The sequence below is a fragment of the Spermophilus citellus genome (genome assembly GCF_964194105.1).
Source record: "Spermophilus citellus genome assembly, chromosome: 6".
Classification (NCBI taxonomy): domain Eukaryota; kingdom Metazoa; phylum Chordata; class Mammalia; order Rodentia; family Sciuridae; genus Spermophilus; species Spermophilus citellus.
In genome coordinates, this window is record NC_138187.1 from 148,952,495 (window position 1) to 148,969,480 (window position 16,986).

General features: G+C 40.7%; 1 long non-coding RNA gene across 1 annotated transcript in view; it reads left to right on the plus strand.

Annotated features, from left to right (window-relative positions):
• Positions 1-5,132: 5,132 nt before the first annotated feature.
• Positions 5,133-16,986, plus strand: part of LOC308651646 — a 42,285-nt gene continuing 30,431 nt past the window's right edge. The window contains exon 1 of the long non-coding RNA XR_014022631.1: positions 5,133-5,299. This is a non-coding gene — a long non-coding RNA (uncharacterized lncRNA). The remainder of the gene's footprint in view (positions 5,300-16,986) is intronic.

Here is a 16,986-nt window from a genome sequence, read left to right on the forward strand (position 1 = left end):
TATTTCATACCATCTCATGAATATTTTTATGATATACCTCATTTTTTTTACTTCTACCCCTCTTGACCCTTAGGTTTGGTGATTCTAAAACACTTATACACCTCTTTGGAAATGTGTCACTCTATCTCTCTTTGCAAATGCTCCTTCTTATGGACAGAAACCAGCCCCCACACTCGGCCATCTCCTTCCCTCCTTCCACTCTTCACCTGGTACCTTGCACTCATCCTCCTTAGGTTAAATGTCCTGCCTTCAAGACTTCCAGGACCCTAAGTTAGCACAATTTTCCCCCTACTTTTCCAAAGCCTCTTCAGCAGTCCAGGTATGCATTTTCTTTATAAATTTTCAATGCAAAGTCTTCAGCAAGCCTTTGATCAACTTAGCAAGTCAAAAATAGCTTAAGGGGGAAAAAATGAGGGAACAATTTAATCCTAAATGGCACTGCAGTCACTAAAAGTACATGAGGAGTTTGGCATTAAAGAAAGTTAAGAAATATTTCAGGGAATTGTATGTTTAATTCATCACAGTATTCTCAGCCTGATACTCATTACCTAAAACAGATAGAATACTAAATGTCAGTATCTAGACAAGCAAACAGAATAATCTGGACGTGGACAAATGCCTGCAGGTTGGCGGGAGGAAGCCCGGTCTAGCAGAGTGTTAAAAGTGAACCGGATTTGAACACACAGAATGGAGTTGACTATTATTCTATCGGGCTTAAATTGTTTTATCAATTATGTGAATTAGGCAATTCTTGCTCTAAGGCAAAAGTGTTTTTTTTAACACTTTAAAAAAGATGATAAGGGGGGGAAAACATGAAGAAAAATAGAAGTTGGGGGCAGTGAGTCTTAAGGAAGTACAAATGGAGTACCCCTATCATTGGGGGCCCTGTTTTCTAGTCCTACTCCTAGAATGTCTGAGAACAAAGGCATCACACCAAAGTCTGAAACTGTCTGCAGTGGGTTCTGTTTTAAAGAAGTATTGTTTTTAATTAAGTCTATTGCCTTACACTCAGACAAGGGACTGAGAAATGATGCTGCTCTTAACCTAAATAGCATCTCTCAGACAAATCTGGGATGTATTTCCTATGAAACAGAAAACAGCACATTAGTGGCGTGAGCCTTAATAGTTTGGGGGGGATCTCGTGTTTATCAAGCCACTGGGCTGTGTACCTCTGTCATAATGAAATAACCATTCTGCAGGAACTTAATACACTCTGGGAACGATGCTTGAATGTCGTACCCAGGGAACCTAATAATGTAATTTGAAGCAACTATGTAAGAGGAACAGGAAAACAACCCAAGCTGTTATCTCTTATTGAGTCTATTTTCTTGCAAAGAATCCTGAGAAAACAAAAGATATTTTGTTTGAAGTTTTTTTTTTTGCCTTCTTCAAGTCTAAGAATTAAAAAAAAAAAAAAGCCCTTTGAAGTACTTACAAATTAAACATTGCTGAACACTATTTCTTCCTTTATACCCAAAATATTTAGTAATTCTGTTATTGGACAATTTTGCCTTTCAAAAAATTATTTCACTAGTGTCCTCTTGTTCCTAAAGGTAAGCAATGCAGAGCCACAAGGAAATCATATCCCACCAGCATTGCTTGGGAACTTAGAAACGGGGTTCTCGGGCCCTACCCTAAAATGACTCAGAATGTGCATCTTAGGAAGAGCCCAGGAGACTGTATGTGCCTGAAAGTTTGAGAAGCAATTTTGTGGTATCCTGTTGGGATTACATGGGCCTTGTTGTTGTTGTTTTTTTTTTGGGGGGGGGGGAGGGTACCAGGGATTGAACTCAGGGGCACTCCACCTCTGAGCCACATCCCCGGCCCTATTTTTTGTATTTTATTTAGAGACAGGGTCTCACTGAGTTGTTTAACACCTCACTTTTTGCTGAGGCTGTCTTTGAACTTGAGATCTTCCTGCCTCAGCCTCCTGACCCACTAGGATTACAGGCGTGCACCATTGCACCCGGCCATGGACCTTGTGTTGTTCCTGGCTTTGTCATATAATGCTTAAGAATCTGCAAAATGAAAACACCTAGTGATGAAACTTTTCCATAAATGTTATTAAGGGCTTGGCAGACTGTCAGAAAGACTCAGTAAATGCTGTTATTATTAGAAACCAAAGGAAAGAGTATTGAGCATGAATTACTTCAAGAAACTCCCCCTTTAGCCTCCTCTGATTCATTATAAAAATTAATAACTTTATCAGTTCAAGTAAAGGCCACCTTGAACCCAGCCCAGGACAAAAAGTACAAAAGTAGTTGAATAAAAACTGCATCAATGACAGGAACAAATGCTGTACAGGAGAGGGATCTGGAGCTACCGGCCAGGGCCAGGACACAGGACTTTTTCATTGCAGAATACATTTTTGTTGAACTACAATAAAAGTCTGAAGCAGACCTTAATACTTTCTGTCAAACTGCAAGAGAAGAAACTTGATGTGGTAGGCATTTGTCAATTTTTTGGTTTCCAAGATGTTCAAAGAAAGTCTTCTTACCTATAGCTGGATACTCAATCCCCTAAGGCCTTGTACCTCTCTCCCCCGGGCAACCTTTCAAATAGGGACTTCCTGACACTGACAAGCAGAAGCCTTGAGAAATCCATCAGGTTGGTGGCAGAAAACAAAAAGAAAGGCGGCCTTTGCCAAAACATCCATTTTCCATTGGGAGCAATGTGACCAGCATCAGAGGCCAGAGGGCAGCTACCCCAACAGCCTCACCAGACTGGTCTTGAAACATGGTACTGTCCCCTGCCCAGTAGCCCCTGCTTCCTACCCCTTTCTGATCCTGGTTCTCTAGCCTTCCTGGAGATGTGGTGAGCGGATCGATGTCTTTTAGATAAACTCCCTTCCTACGTAAAGCACCTGAGCTTCACTTCAGTACCCATAACTGAGAATCCTGCTGGTGCTAATTGCACTTCATCAGTAGTGAAAGGCTCACACAAAAACCATGAGATTAATTCGATGGTCCACTTATAAACATGACCATTTATTACCATAAGTCTAAAGTCCCTTCCAGACCAGAAACTCTTGGACTCCGTTAGGCAGTTTCAGCCAGGGATGTCAACACTGTGTCAACCTGTGCCTCTTGTTCATTCGTCCACACACGTAGATGTGCACCTTCTAGATTCCTAGACGACATCACACTGTTGATCACACTGCAGTGTCTTCAAAGAACATAATTCGGAAGAGGAGTTCCAGACTTCTGCCGGAAGAACTTCTATCAGGGCCAGCACTGAAAACTGCCAAAGCTCCATGGACCCCCAGCGGCTCACCTGGCATCTACCTCTGGATGCTACAGAGGAGAGGAAGGAGCAGAGTTCTTTGGACCCGACTTCATCTTGAGCTGCAGAGCAGTTCAGAAAAGTGGCCGCAAGGAAGTAGAGTGTGCGTCATGTGTTCCCTTGTCATTCCCGTCTGTCACCTGAGTGCTGAGAAGTCATTCTCCTCCAAGAAAGAAAGGCACCGGCAACTCAGTCCTATAGTTGTAAGGGTGCTTTTAAAAGGCCGTTATGTAAAAGGGCAAGTAAAGAAAGCCAAGTGGCACATGGTAACCTGCCATCAAGCCGGCTGTGGTCCTCCCTGGTCTCTGTGCTGACAGAGACCTGTACTTTGGCACCTGTTGGAGAAAGCCTCTCATTTTCTTTTCACTTACACATAACCCACTTCATCCAGATGAGATTTACGTGGGAGATTAGCATGAAATTCTTGGCCTTTCTTCTATTTTTATAATCTAGAAGCCATTTGGTAGATCTGGTAAAAGCAGTTTTTCTTTGCAATTTGACATTGAGAAGATAGCTTTGGAGGGCTATTATGAGGCCCAAGCTCTTCTCCAAGTTTCATAGGGAGCAAATTATATTCTGTGATCTGTTAAAAAAAAATCGAAGAAGCTCCAAGAAGACAACACCCACACATTCAGAACACCTAATTTCCCCAACTTTTTGGTGTGTAGGGAAGAATATGATTCATTTAAAGAATGCAACCCTCCCCACTTTTGTTTTTCACTTTTGCTCTAAAAAGAGGGGTAGGAGAAATTATGTGAAATGGGAAATGCTAATCTGTGAAGATCCTCGTCCCCAGAGCCCAGAGAACAGCAAAACACACAGACTTGGGTGACATCAGTGACCCTATCAGTCAGCTCGATTCATTGGTTGGTATTGAGCAACGCCATGCCCACTTGCCTTCAATTGCTCCTTGTCACCAGGCCTGCATTAACCTGGTATTAACCTACAGCTGTGGACCAGCTGTATTGATATGGAGAATAACCTTGAGGGTTAGGAATCAAAGCCCTTGAATGGCTCATGTTCAAACAGTAAATACTTCCAGGCAGAAGATCCTGGCAGCTGCTGCAAATGACCCTCCAACCCCAGATGAGTGCAGAGGTAGAGTGACAAGTCAGGACAGAATTCAGAGACAGAGGAGGGGTGGTGATCAGGCCCTGCCATTCCCTATTCCTTCTGGTGGTTTGATATTTGAATATTCGAGTTGCTGATTCTGACTAAATGCACCATTCCTCTGCATGGAGGCTGTCCCAAAGCCATACCAGTCTTCCTAGGCTTCTGCAGAGTCACTGGGCATGCCCTTCATTTGTGCCACAGCTCACCATCTCAGGATGCACCCTCTGTGCTCATGTTGCCTTCCTATACCCATGATCTAAGCAAGCTCCTCTTCCAAGCAAACTTAGAACACTGTTCAACGAGTGGCCGAGATTAGCAGTTTATGAAAACAAAAGGTATCTGGTTTATTTTCTGGCACTGATTTGTGGTGTCAGAATCACCTTCAGCGATAATCACTTGTTGGACATCATAAGTTCCAAAACACAACAGGAAAAATGTGGGCTCTGGATGAGATGGAGGTGGCTTTGAATCTCAGCCTCCACCTCGGTTCATTCATCTGAGTGGCTTTTCAGTTTCTGTACAAGGATGTGGTAGGCAGTCTCTGAGATAGCCCTGAGTGATGACCTCCTGGCATTCACACCCTTGTGTGATGCCACTGGACCTAGTGTATTGTTTCCCATAAATAGAACATGGCAAGAGTGACTGGCTATCCCCTGCAAGGTGAAGGTTAAGTTAGGTAAGGACTGTCACTCCCATCCTGTGTCCTCTCTTACTCTCTCTCCCATTGGCGTCTCTGACAAGAGCCACGAGACAGAAGCACCCTTTACTTCAACATGGAAGTGGATCGTGCCCTGGTCAAACCTCAAGATGACTGCGGCATCAGGCAATATGGAGACCACCTGTGAGAGACCTTGAAGCAGTAGAACCAGCTAAGTGGGGCCTGCATTTCTGACCCACGGAGGCTGTGAGTTTAGCGAGAGTGTGTTGTTCTAAACTGCTGAGTTTGGGGGGCTTTTGGTGCACAGCAATAACAGATAAGTGACACAAATGAAATCACAACACCTCCATTCCAAGGTCGCTGTAGAGGTTAGAGATGGCGTGTGCCTCCCGTTCGTTACAGAGCATCTCTTCAGGACCTGGTAGCTCTGCCTATGACCAACAGCATCTTCCAGGCAGAGAGCTGCTCTCTGCAGCACATCGCTTTTTTGATACCATGGGATAGAGGACAAATGGTTTCCCTCAACCCCTAAGTGTAATTTGAATAGAAGAGAGGCGAGCTGTGCAGATGCTGGTGGAAAGGCAGGCAGGTCTCTGAAGAGTATAGATTTCCCTGAGGTGACACAAAGAAAACAGGCTATACTCATGGGATAATTTAGAGAATGGAAATGTCCAAGATGGGTGAGGATTAAATGGCTTCAGAATAAGAGCCCCAGACTCCCTCCAACTGATTCAACAATTCCTCAAGGCACGTTTGTTTTCAAACGTTTAATGTAGCACTTTTAAATGTTGTGATAAGAGGGTTAACTATACTTTGAGTCACAAACAATTAAATTTACAAGAGGAAAACTGAAAAAGAATAGTAAAACTGAAAAGACTTCCCAAGAGGCAGTACACCATCAGAGAAAGATTCCAGGATTGGAATGAGAGGCTCTGGGATTTGCTTGGCTTTCAAGCTTTCCAAAAACTTGCATTGAGCACCTACTATATGCCATGTAACTTTTGCTGGGATACAATTGTGGATAAAAAAAGACATAATCCTTGCTTTCATGGAGCTGGTGGGACATGAAAAAATCATATTTAATTACAATGATTAAAAAATACCACAAGGGAAAGAACAGGGTGTAGTTAGAAAATAACAGGAAAGACTGACATGGAATTAGAGGATTTAAAGAAATCTTAAGCAACTGACATTTAAACTAGAAGAGTTAAACAGGAGTGAACCAGGCAACTGGAGGATGAAGAGCAGCAGAAATATTTGACTAGAGAAAACAAAATGGCAAAGGCTTTAAAGTAAAAGCTACTGAGGCTTGATTGAGGGACAGAGAGGTCCATGGGGTTAGAACACGGTAGGCAGAAGGCAAGTGGGACTGGGGAGGTAAATGAGGGCCAGATCACACTTTTGAGCTTGTTAGGAAGTAAGTTACTGTGGCATTGAAGGATTTTAAGTACCATGGTGACATTTTAATGAATGATCATACTGGCTACAACATGGAAATGGATTAAAGGTGAAAGATAAAAAAGCTACAGGAAGACCTGGTGTCTTGAGCTAGAATGGACACAGTAGAGATGGAAAGAGGAATATGGCTAGAAATAAACCATAAAGATAGAATCTACTATAGTTTGAATCTTAAATATTTCCCAAAAGATGTATATTAAAGACTTGGTCCCCAACCCGTGTTACTATTGGAAGGTGGTGAGATCTTTAAAAGGCGGAGCCTAGTGGGAGGAAGTTAGGCCATTGGGGATGAGCCCCTGAAGGGGATGTTGGGATGTTCCTCTTCTACTCTTTCACTTTCTCATCATGAGATGAACATGTTCCCACCATGATCCCTTTCCATGAGACCACAATAAATGGGGCCAGCCCATCATGGACTGAAAATTCTAAAATTTTGGGCCCAAAGAAACCTTTTCTCTTTATAAATTGATTATCTCAGGTATTTATTACAATAACAGCAAGCTAACCCAGAATCCAAATGACTTGAAGATAGATTGGATATGGGAAGGGAGAGAAAAGGGAGCAATAGTCAGAAAAAGCCCCAGGCTCCAAACTTGAATGATCAAAACTGCAGACGGAAGAAATTGAGGAAGGGAGAGAGAAAGAGGAAAGCTGTAGTTTTGTACATTAAGTTTGTGATGTCAGCAGGACTTTCAAGTAGAAACACCAGCGCGTTGTAGGATATGTGAGTCTAGACCTTCAAGAAGAAGTCCGTCCACTTGCCAGTTGTAACATTTTAGACAGGTTACCTTATAACTCTGAGCTTTGGTTTCATTATCTGCAAAATGAAACCCCCAAATCTGTCTGCTTCAACAGAATAGAGGGACAGAGAGGCTGGGCAGCCTCCATGAATGCCCTGTCTAAACAACAGTTCATGATAGACATGAAGAGCTAGCTCTTAATTCAGCATTGGGAAAGATAACTTTTCACAATGGTAAGGTAAATATGAAATAAGGGCATATTCTAAGCTTTAATGTTTCCCTATGTCCCTATTGGCAAACATACACACAGTTTTGGAGAGGTAGAGAAGGGAACAGAGAGAGAAGAAATCAGTAAGAAAAGCATTAGTGATTTTTATGTTCATGTGTTTGTTAGAGGTTAGCTTTTCTTTAAAAATTAAAATCATAGCTCACATGAACACCAATATGTCAGATATGTCATTTAGTCTTGTTATTAACAAGATGAAAACAACAGCAGCAACACCTATTTCTATGGAGATTCAAAGAACAGGCCTATCTGTGTGTGTAGATATTCAGGAAAGGGCTAACTCAGCAGTCTTGAGTTACCCAAACTCTGCACATTGCGGAGTTCTAATTTAATGACATGATCTCCCAGCCTTTGAAATAGTTTGCCTGCTAAAACTGTTTTTGCATGTCTGAGGCATTGGGCCACATGGTGCTCTTTTGACCTCTAGGGGCTGGAGAATGAGTAGCTAAAGGCACGCAGGTGCTATGTCACTGATCTCCAACAAAAAGCCTGGATACCAAGGCTCAGGTGAGCTTCCCAGTGCCGCAGTCTTGGCTGGGCACAGAATCACGAGCCACCACACACCTTGTAGATTCAAACAGCAATTCTTTATTCCCGAACTCACACCGGCCTCTACACACACGTTCTGGGGAAATCCCAGTTCTGCCGCACAATTCACGTCCCAAAAATCTCTCTCAATTCCACGAGAGCTCAACGGGAACTCAGGCAGCAGGATACACCCTATTCCCAGCAGCAATAACCTTAAACCTGGAACTTCCCTAAACCCAGATTGTCTTAAACCGGGAACGCCTTAAACCCAAATTATCCTAAACCGGGATACTTCCTAAAACCTGCAGGATACACCCTAAACCTGGATCCACCCTCGTCCTTGAGCAGGGTCACCTTTCTCAAACACACATGCAATGTCACAGCAAATTTCCAAGGCAAATCCATTTAACATGGGGTACGCTGGCAAGGAAATTTCGATGCGTCATTCCTACTTGGCAATGGCCCTCAGCATCCCAGGTTGGCAAAATTCGTATGTGTGCTGCATATCATTGCTGGTAAATCAAGCTGGGCATGCAAATCCTTTGGGAGAAGACAATTGCAAGCTTCTCCCTGGTTTTTCCTGGACTCTGCCTTACCTCTTTTTCCTCTTGCTGATTCTAATAGAAGTCTTTTACTGTAATAAAACATAACCATTACTGTAAAGCCCTTTATGAGTCCTGTGAGTCCTTCTAAGCAATCATCAAGCCTGAGGTTTTGGCCTTGGACAACACATGCTAAAAAGAACAAATGTCTATGAAAGATGCAAAAGAGGTGCTTGTAGGGTGAATGGTAATGATCTGATCATTTGCCTGCAGGCCTGCCCAGCTTCCTAACTTCCTTCCTTCCTCTTTCTAAAATCGAACTCAAGACCTCCTGGATGCTAGGCAAGTGTCCTATGATGGAGCTGCATTCACAGCCTGTCATTTGCACTTTTACTGGACAAAATAATTCGTATCACTATTTTCTTCAATTTACAAAATTACAAAATAAGTCAAACACAATGAAAGACAAAAACCCCTATACAATCAGATAAACCTATAGGGTGTCCAAGGTAAGGCATACTAGTCTTTTGGACACCATTCAATATTTCTGCTCATCCCAAAGTTCTTTATAATCATGTCTGACCTTCATCAAACAAGTCCTCTTTAAAGAAGTCCTCATCCAGGCAATGAAGAATCTCTAGAAGCTTAAATTAAGTGGAAAGTAGTTATTTTTTAAAAGATGATTCTCATTTTAATGTATTTCACCAAGCTAATGTCATGTGATTCTCTAATTCAGTTTAGAAACCACAAATTTCCTAATAGTAAAATGAAAACCTGTTATCATTAACAGGTTTATATAGTTTCATATAGAAATGGAAGAAATTTAGAGTCTAAAGAGACCTAAGCCTTTACACTTTGTACTAACCAATTGATGGTGTTGAGGAAACGATTTTAAAGATATAACCTAGAGAAAGTCTCTAATAGCACAAAATTATCTTTGATAAAGGCACCATATGAGGCAGACTCACAAGACTGAGTTTAAAAGACAAAAGAGGGGAGACAGAATCAAAATTTGAACAGCACTTGCAGCCAGGAGAGCAAGCCGGCAATACCAAGGATCATGGAATATGCGAACAGCAATTGAAGTCCATGGCCCAGTGCTGCCAAGGCCAATCCACTTCAGAAACTAGCAAAATTTGGTGGCCCCTCTCCATCTAAAATACTCCAAGGTCTGCCCCATTATCTGTAAGATAAACATAGATTTCTTAACTTGATACATGAAGTTCCTCCCAGATCTCATTTTCTGCCATTCCTTAACACACATCCTCCATTCTGGCCTTTAAAGGTGCCCACTTTGCAATCACTTGTGGAGCTTATGAAATGCACCGTCCAGGACTTTCCTTAGACTCATTTAACAGAGTCTGTGGGGACTGCAGCCTGGACTTCAATCCTCTTTCACAGCTCTGCAAGCAATTCCAATGTGCAGCAAAGGTTGAGAACCTCTGGTCTAATGGTTACAAAATCTTCCTTTTGGGACTTCAGGAAAATATAGCTATAGCAATTATTTACTCTTTTAAAAGAAATGGTAAGGTGTGGCTTATCTTAGGTTAGTTTTCTCCTTTTGTCATATACAGCATTTCCAAATTATTTTACTGGCTTTTTTGATAGTAGTAAAAGTTAACAGAACATAGATCAACTTCTCACTCAGGAACAAATTGCTTGTCAATCAAGCTACATTCTTTCTGTATCAATTTCCCACGTGGTCTGAGGAGGGTAAAAATGGCTATGGTGCCCTGAGCAACTCTTGTTTACTTGGGTTCCTATCAGCAAGTACAGAGTTATCAGGTGTCTGTTAAATTTAGGTTTAGGGAAACGACTGCTATTCCCTTGCCAAAGACTGGCTAGGCAATTAACGTGGGAAACAGATACCAAGACATGCTTTTTAAAGTAAAGGTCATAGACTATTTCTTCCCCAAGGAGGCAGAGAGATGTGGTACCTCCCCCCCCCCCCATATACTTTTATATACAACTTTTCAAAGGGATTATACCTAATATTCCTAGGACAAATGTTAACAAGAAAAAAGCAAAAACAAATTCATTTATTCCAAGACTTACATGACAAGGGGGTTTTTCAGAAATGAAAGATCTAATGACCCATTTTAATACTTAGATTCAGTGAAAAGGGGACAGCTGTGTAGAAATAGGATTGGACAAAAAGGGTATGAGACTAAAGGCAGAAGCTCAGCCAGGTCTGTCTGGATTCTTCCCTCTGAGTATAGACAGGATCCCTTCTGAAGTGAGGGTCTTATGATCCACTATCAGAAAGCAGATCAGAGAGATTCAGCTCTTACACAGAAAGGCAGGGGAAAGCTAGAGTCATATTTTTGGCTTGATGGCTTATTTTGGAGAAGAAGGGTTCTATGACCTGCCTGGGGAAGAGGAATTCTATTGTTTGTGATTGGCTTCAGGGAAGAACGCAGGGCACAGGAGGGCAGGAGAGAGTCAGGAAACCTTGGTTCTGATGCTATTCTGAACCCTCCATGTTTTCAATTCAAAGTCCTCAGCATGCTGAAGCCCCATACATTGGGTATTATTGTCTGAGTCTCAACATTTGCCACAAACTTTATCCACTTTTTCCCCTTTCTTAGGAAGGAAGGAGAGGAGCAGAGAAATAATTCAGGTGTTAATTTTAAAATTCTTGTCAACAGATCTTGGTCAGTTTCAAGCTTCTATGGTTTTATCTCAACCTGATACCTGTGCCTTATGCTTTTCTCATTCAAATACCTCCCCGACATGAGGATGTCCAGAAAATGTTTCATCAGTAGATAAATCACAAAGCTCACATTGTCTACTGGTGTGGAGAAATACAGGGTACATAGTAAGCCAATGAACTCTTTTAGTTTGATTCATGATCAAGCTTTATGTAGTCTATGTCTAACCCTAAACCAATTTAAGTTTTTCTTTTAGCTCTATTAATTGCTAAGTAGTAGGTATCTGGTTAGATTCTCTCTCTCTAGAATGTAGTCTGAATTTGAAACCCAGTGACACCTCTTATCACCTCAAGAAGTCCTCATGGGGGGATCCCCTTCTTCTGGTTCCTGCCAGTGGATAACAACTAGGGTAACAACTCCCAGGTTTTTTTCTAAGTCACTGTGTTATGATTTGGATCAGGGATGTCCCCTAGGAACTCATGTGTTGAAGTTCCCAATGCACCAAAGTTCAGAGGCAGGGCAGTGATTAGATTATGAGGACTCTGATCTCATAAGTGGATTAATCCATTTGGTAGATTACCACTAATGGCTGAATGGGCTACTAGAAGGTGGAAGTAGTTAGAGAAAGTAGGTCATTAGGACTTTGCCCTGAAAGGGTTTATCTTCTCTCTTGCCTTTTACTTTTTTTCCTCTGTCTCTGTCCCATCCCATGTCCGTGTCCTGTAACCCTCTCCCCCTGTTTCCTAGCTGCTATGAACTGAACAGCTTTCCTCTTCTTTTCCCTTCCACCATGATGTTTTTGCCAAGGAGCCAGCCAACCATGGACTGAATCCTCTGAAACCATGAGCCAAAAATAAATCTTTGTTCCTTGGAGTTGTTCTTGTCAGATTTTGGTCACAGTGATGAAGAGCTGAGTAACACACACTCCAATGGAAGACTTTCTGAAAATGTATGTTCTGTGCTTTCCAACATTTTCAAAGAGGGGGTGGAGTCAATTGGCTTCTGGCTTTTTCCATAGTATTCTCACTTTTGAACAAAATATTCTACTTTCAGATTTCTACTTTCACAAACTTTCTTCTTCCTCCATTGACTCTTATATTTTGTCCTGAAAGTTTCTCCCTAGCTTCAAGCTTTATGAACCTTTAAAATCTAATTATCTCAAAAACCACATTTATATCGAGAGGATCCTACTTCCTTTCACAGGAATTTTTACTATAGTCATAAGGCTGTAGAGTTGTCTGAAAATTTTGAAGGACATGAAAAAACAATCTAATATTGATTTTCAGATTTTTTTTCTAAAAAGAAGGGAAGAGGATTATAGAAGGTTTTAATGAAATTGGAGAAAATAGACAAAAAATTCCAAAAACAAAGGGTGGTGTCCTTTTGAGATCAAATTGCCCTGAAGGAGAAGTGGACATGGAGTAAAGTAACTATAAGCTTTTTTTTTTTTTGAGAAAGCACTATACAACATGCGATGTACGAGATGCAAACAGAGTAAAATAGATATATTGAATTACTTTTGACAAACAAATAAAGGTATTTTAAGTAGATGCTTTAGAGTACTGCAACTTCACTAGCAAAGACTGGTGAGAAAAAAGGCAACCACAGAAGCCAAGCTCAATTCTGCCATCTGCTGCTTTGCAGTAGGAACCATGCTTAGGGAAGACCGGAGTCTGATCCAGTACCCAGGTCATGGCCAGGGCAGACACCCTTTTAGACAAAGATGGGATAGAAGCCACCGAGATTATATCCAGGAGATGCAAAGAATCACATCAACAAATAAGAGATATGGGGTTGGATTTATCCCAGTGAATAATTAAACCAAGTCAGGGTTCAAATAATAAATACTAACTAATAATTAAACCAAGTCATGTACAAATGTAACTAATTGCAGTACTGCCCTAAAAGCTTCACCACCATTGGAACATTCATAAAATCCCTTGGAATGCTCAGAACATTGTAGAAAGACAGCTGCACTGGTTCTAGTTTCTTCAGCGTCTCATGGACCTACAAGTGACAAATTGTTCTCTCATCTTCAACAGAGGACAGGTGTTGGGGTTGGAAGCTAGGCATGAGTATCACAAGTTTTCTGTGTTCTATTCTTTAGCAATGTCCTTATAGAGCAATTACACAGACCGTAATCTGAAAGACTATATGGTTTTGTCTCATTGAAAAAAGAATGACCTCTATGTAAAATTCTTCCCTGAGTCATATTTTGACAACAAAAACTCATAGCATATTGTATTTGTAGTCAACAATAATGGTTGTGGTTCTACATGGAAGAGCAGGCAAGGGAGTACATTTTCTATTTTCATCTCTGGGTTCCTATTTCTGACAGTGACAAGGAACACTGATGAACTGTAGCCTAATAGTTCTCTAATTGTCACGAGTTGATAATCTCTCATCAGTTGCTTGGCTTTTAAAGTAAGATTGAGAAGTAGTGGTCAAGAACCCAGGCTTGCCAATTCTCCCTCTGGAGATGGCCTGTGTCCTCTCTTGTATGCATGATCTTTGCTTCACCTCAATAGCTTCTCACTCTAAAGATAGAGCACATTCTCCCTTGAATGTTCTGCTTTCCTAAATAAAATTCCACCTATGGCTTTGGGGAAAAAAAAGAGAGAGAGAGAGACAGACAGACGCGCACACCCAATCTTATAGGCAGTAGAGCATGGGTCTGATTACTGGTTCCATTGCTCATGTACTGCTTAATCTTGACCAGCCTCAGTTTCCTTCTCTGTAAAAATGTCTCCTCTGGGATTACTATGATAATTAAATGAGATCACATGGAAAGAATTTAAAACAGTACTGGCATAAAAGAAATATTCAATAAGTAAGAATTACATTATTAGTATTTTTATTAACTGACCTTCTGCTTTTAATAATATAACCACAACTTTATACTTTTTTATGCTACTTTAAGGTTTCCAAACGTTTTTAGCTCATTTAACCTCATTTAATCTTCAGATTAAATGACTCATGGGTGTAATAATTTTATAGATAAAGCAACCAATAGTCTAAAAAGTCAAGTGGCCTGACAAAGAGTGCCCATCTGGGTAAGTAGCCACAATAAGACCCTGGAACTCTTACCTGATCTTCTGATGCTACAGATGTAACAAAGAAAAATGGTGTGACTATTGAAATATCCACTCTTATTGGAGCTGGTTTTAGTAAGAAATTTTCTAAGCATGATTAGTTTTATCCCACCCTTTATATATTCTCAGGGAGTGTTTCAGTTACTAAGAAATTTCTCACTCTCTAGAGAAATAATAATCCATGATTCAAATGAGTACATCATATATGGATCGATTTCTATATTTTGGCAGGTTTATAAGCATTTGACAAATGCTCGGTTTCCCCACATGTGAAATCCCAAATGGCACCTCAATCTGATTACACTACTCTCTCTGAAGACTCTTCAGACTTTCCAGAAAGAAGTCCAAAGTGCCTAGCTATACGCAGCAGCCTTTTGTTAGTTCTCACCTCCTTTTCCAGCCATGCCCCCTGGTCACTACCCAGAAGGGCCGTGTTCCTTCACACCATCCTGTCTTCCTCCACCAAGCTCTACCTCCTCCAACACTGGACTCCAGGGCCTGTTCAGACACCCCTGTTCTGTAATGCTCACCTGTACCAATCTCCCTTTCAAGATGAACTGGTTTCTCATCCACGTTTCCACAGCAGCTGGTCTCATTCCTCTTTCCAACATTTTTTTTTAATCATCAGTGTTGATTTGTGTATCTAGATTCTCCACTAGACTGAGGGATCCTGAGGGTAAAAATCATACATCATTCAACTTCAGAGCTCCTAGGCTGGGAATTCACCTGACTGAGCTCTGAAACATACTGGGTTTAAAACCTGCAGGTGCATGCTAACATGAACTAATATTACTATTCAGACCTCTTAGGGGGGAAAAAAAGACTTCTGCAAATCTTCATTTGTCTATTCAGAAGGTTCCACGTCATAGGCAAAATTTTAAAAGATTGAATTCATAAATTAAATTAAATTCCAAAAAAGCAATAGCTTTCCATTCAAGTTTTCAGCAAATAATAATAAATAATAAATTTTTGTAAACCAGGATACACAATATATTCATCATTTTGTCTTTTGACCATTCAGTGTACATTTTTGGGTAAATTGAAGGAATTACATTTTTCTTGTTGCTAAGCCTTGAACAATTGTTACTATATCTGCTAAATATATTTTAGGGGAAAATAATATCAGTTATGGAGTCCTGTGTGTGGTGTAGTTCATAGCAGAATTGAGAAGCCACAGTAGCCAATGTTAAAGTACAAACTTCTTCAAGAGAATTGTAAAGGAGGAGTCTTTTAGGTAACCCTATCTCCAGTAGCCTAGAATTCTTACTCTTACTTTTTTCCAACCACAATGAATAGTTAATTCTTTTTGCCTTTTTTGAATTTAGTTAAGCCTCTTAATTTTTGGTAAAATTTAAGTCTAGTATAAACTAACTCAAATTTGAAGCTCTCCTACTCTTGAAACCTCAAGTCTTTTTTTCCATTATTTTCTTAATGCTTATTTTGAATTATCCTTAACTTAGATAGCCACGGTTATATTCCCATGAAAACTGAATTTTGGAAGTTTTATAAGTGCATTCTATGTCACAGAGAACAATACACCCATGTCTACTAGGTCAGTTGTATTTCTGATTGGAACATACTCTTCCAAGGGCATCTTTGGTACATTTCAGTAATCATCATAAAAGTGAGGTAGTGAAGAGGTAAGAGAGGGCTAGAAGCCATTTGGGAAAAAGAAGAATCTCAGGTTATCACACACTTGAAAGGAATAATCCTCAAGATTCAAAGCCATCACAACTCTTTTTTGTCCTTGTGTTTCCCTAGTGAAAACAAGTCCACATCAAGCAGAAGCAAAGGTCCAAAGCTCCTGGATAACTGGCATTCTTCTGCTGGAGAGCAGCCAGTTACCCTGGGACCAAATTCCTGTTTACTCTGTAGTGAATGTGGGAGAAGAGCTCTCTGCCAGGAGCTGTGAAGGCAGTAAAAACGCAGCCAGAGGCTATCACAGGGAGGAAATCACAGAGCACGTTAATTGGTGAACTTCAAGGACAGAGATTAAACGCTGTGCAGTGAAGCTCAACTGGTAGCTTTGTCTGAAAGCATCTGGGCTGAGGAGAACCCTTAAGGGTTCAGTAAAATATTTCCTTGATGAGTGTACATCAGACGAGCTCAGGCGCATTCAGGGTGGTATGCCCGTAAACGATGAGTGTACAGGGCAATACCCTTCCCTTTTTTCTTTCTAAAAACTTATTGATTTTCTATATGGTAATAACATTTGTTTGATTCTGATTTTTCCATTCTGATATCTGATTCAAAGAGAATTAAAACTTAAAGAACAGTTTGGGGGGTAAAATTCTGAGAATCTCAGGTACAATTTGGAAATCAAGACAGCTCATCATGCCCTATTGGATATGAGGGTGCCATCTGTAGCATTTCAGGGGCTAAGGAATGCTCCAAGCCCTCTTATTTGCATTTAGAGTTTGAGCAATTTTTTTTTTTTTTTACTAAGAGGAAAAACAAGAACTGCCAAATCCATTTGCTTGCCCATATTTCAAACAGTGTACTTCACTATCACACTCCGTAGAGGGAAAACCTTACCCTTTAAGTGCTAGGATTTACACAGTGACTCACCAGAGCCTCATTCTAATATCCTTAGGTGTCATGTCATGAGTTTTACAGATGTTTGAATATAGAGTTTA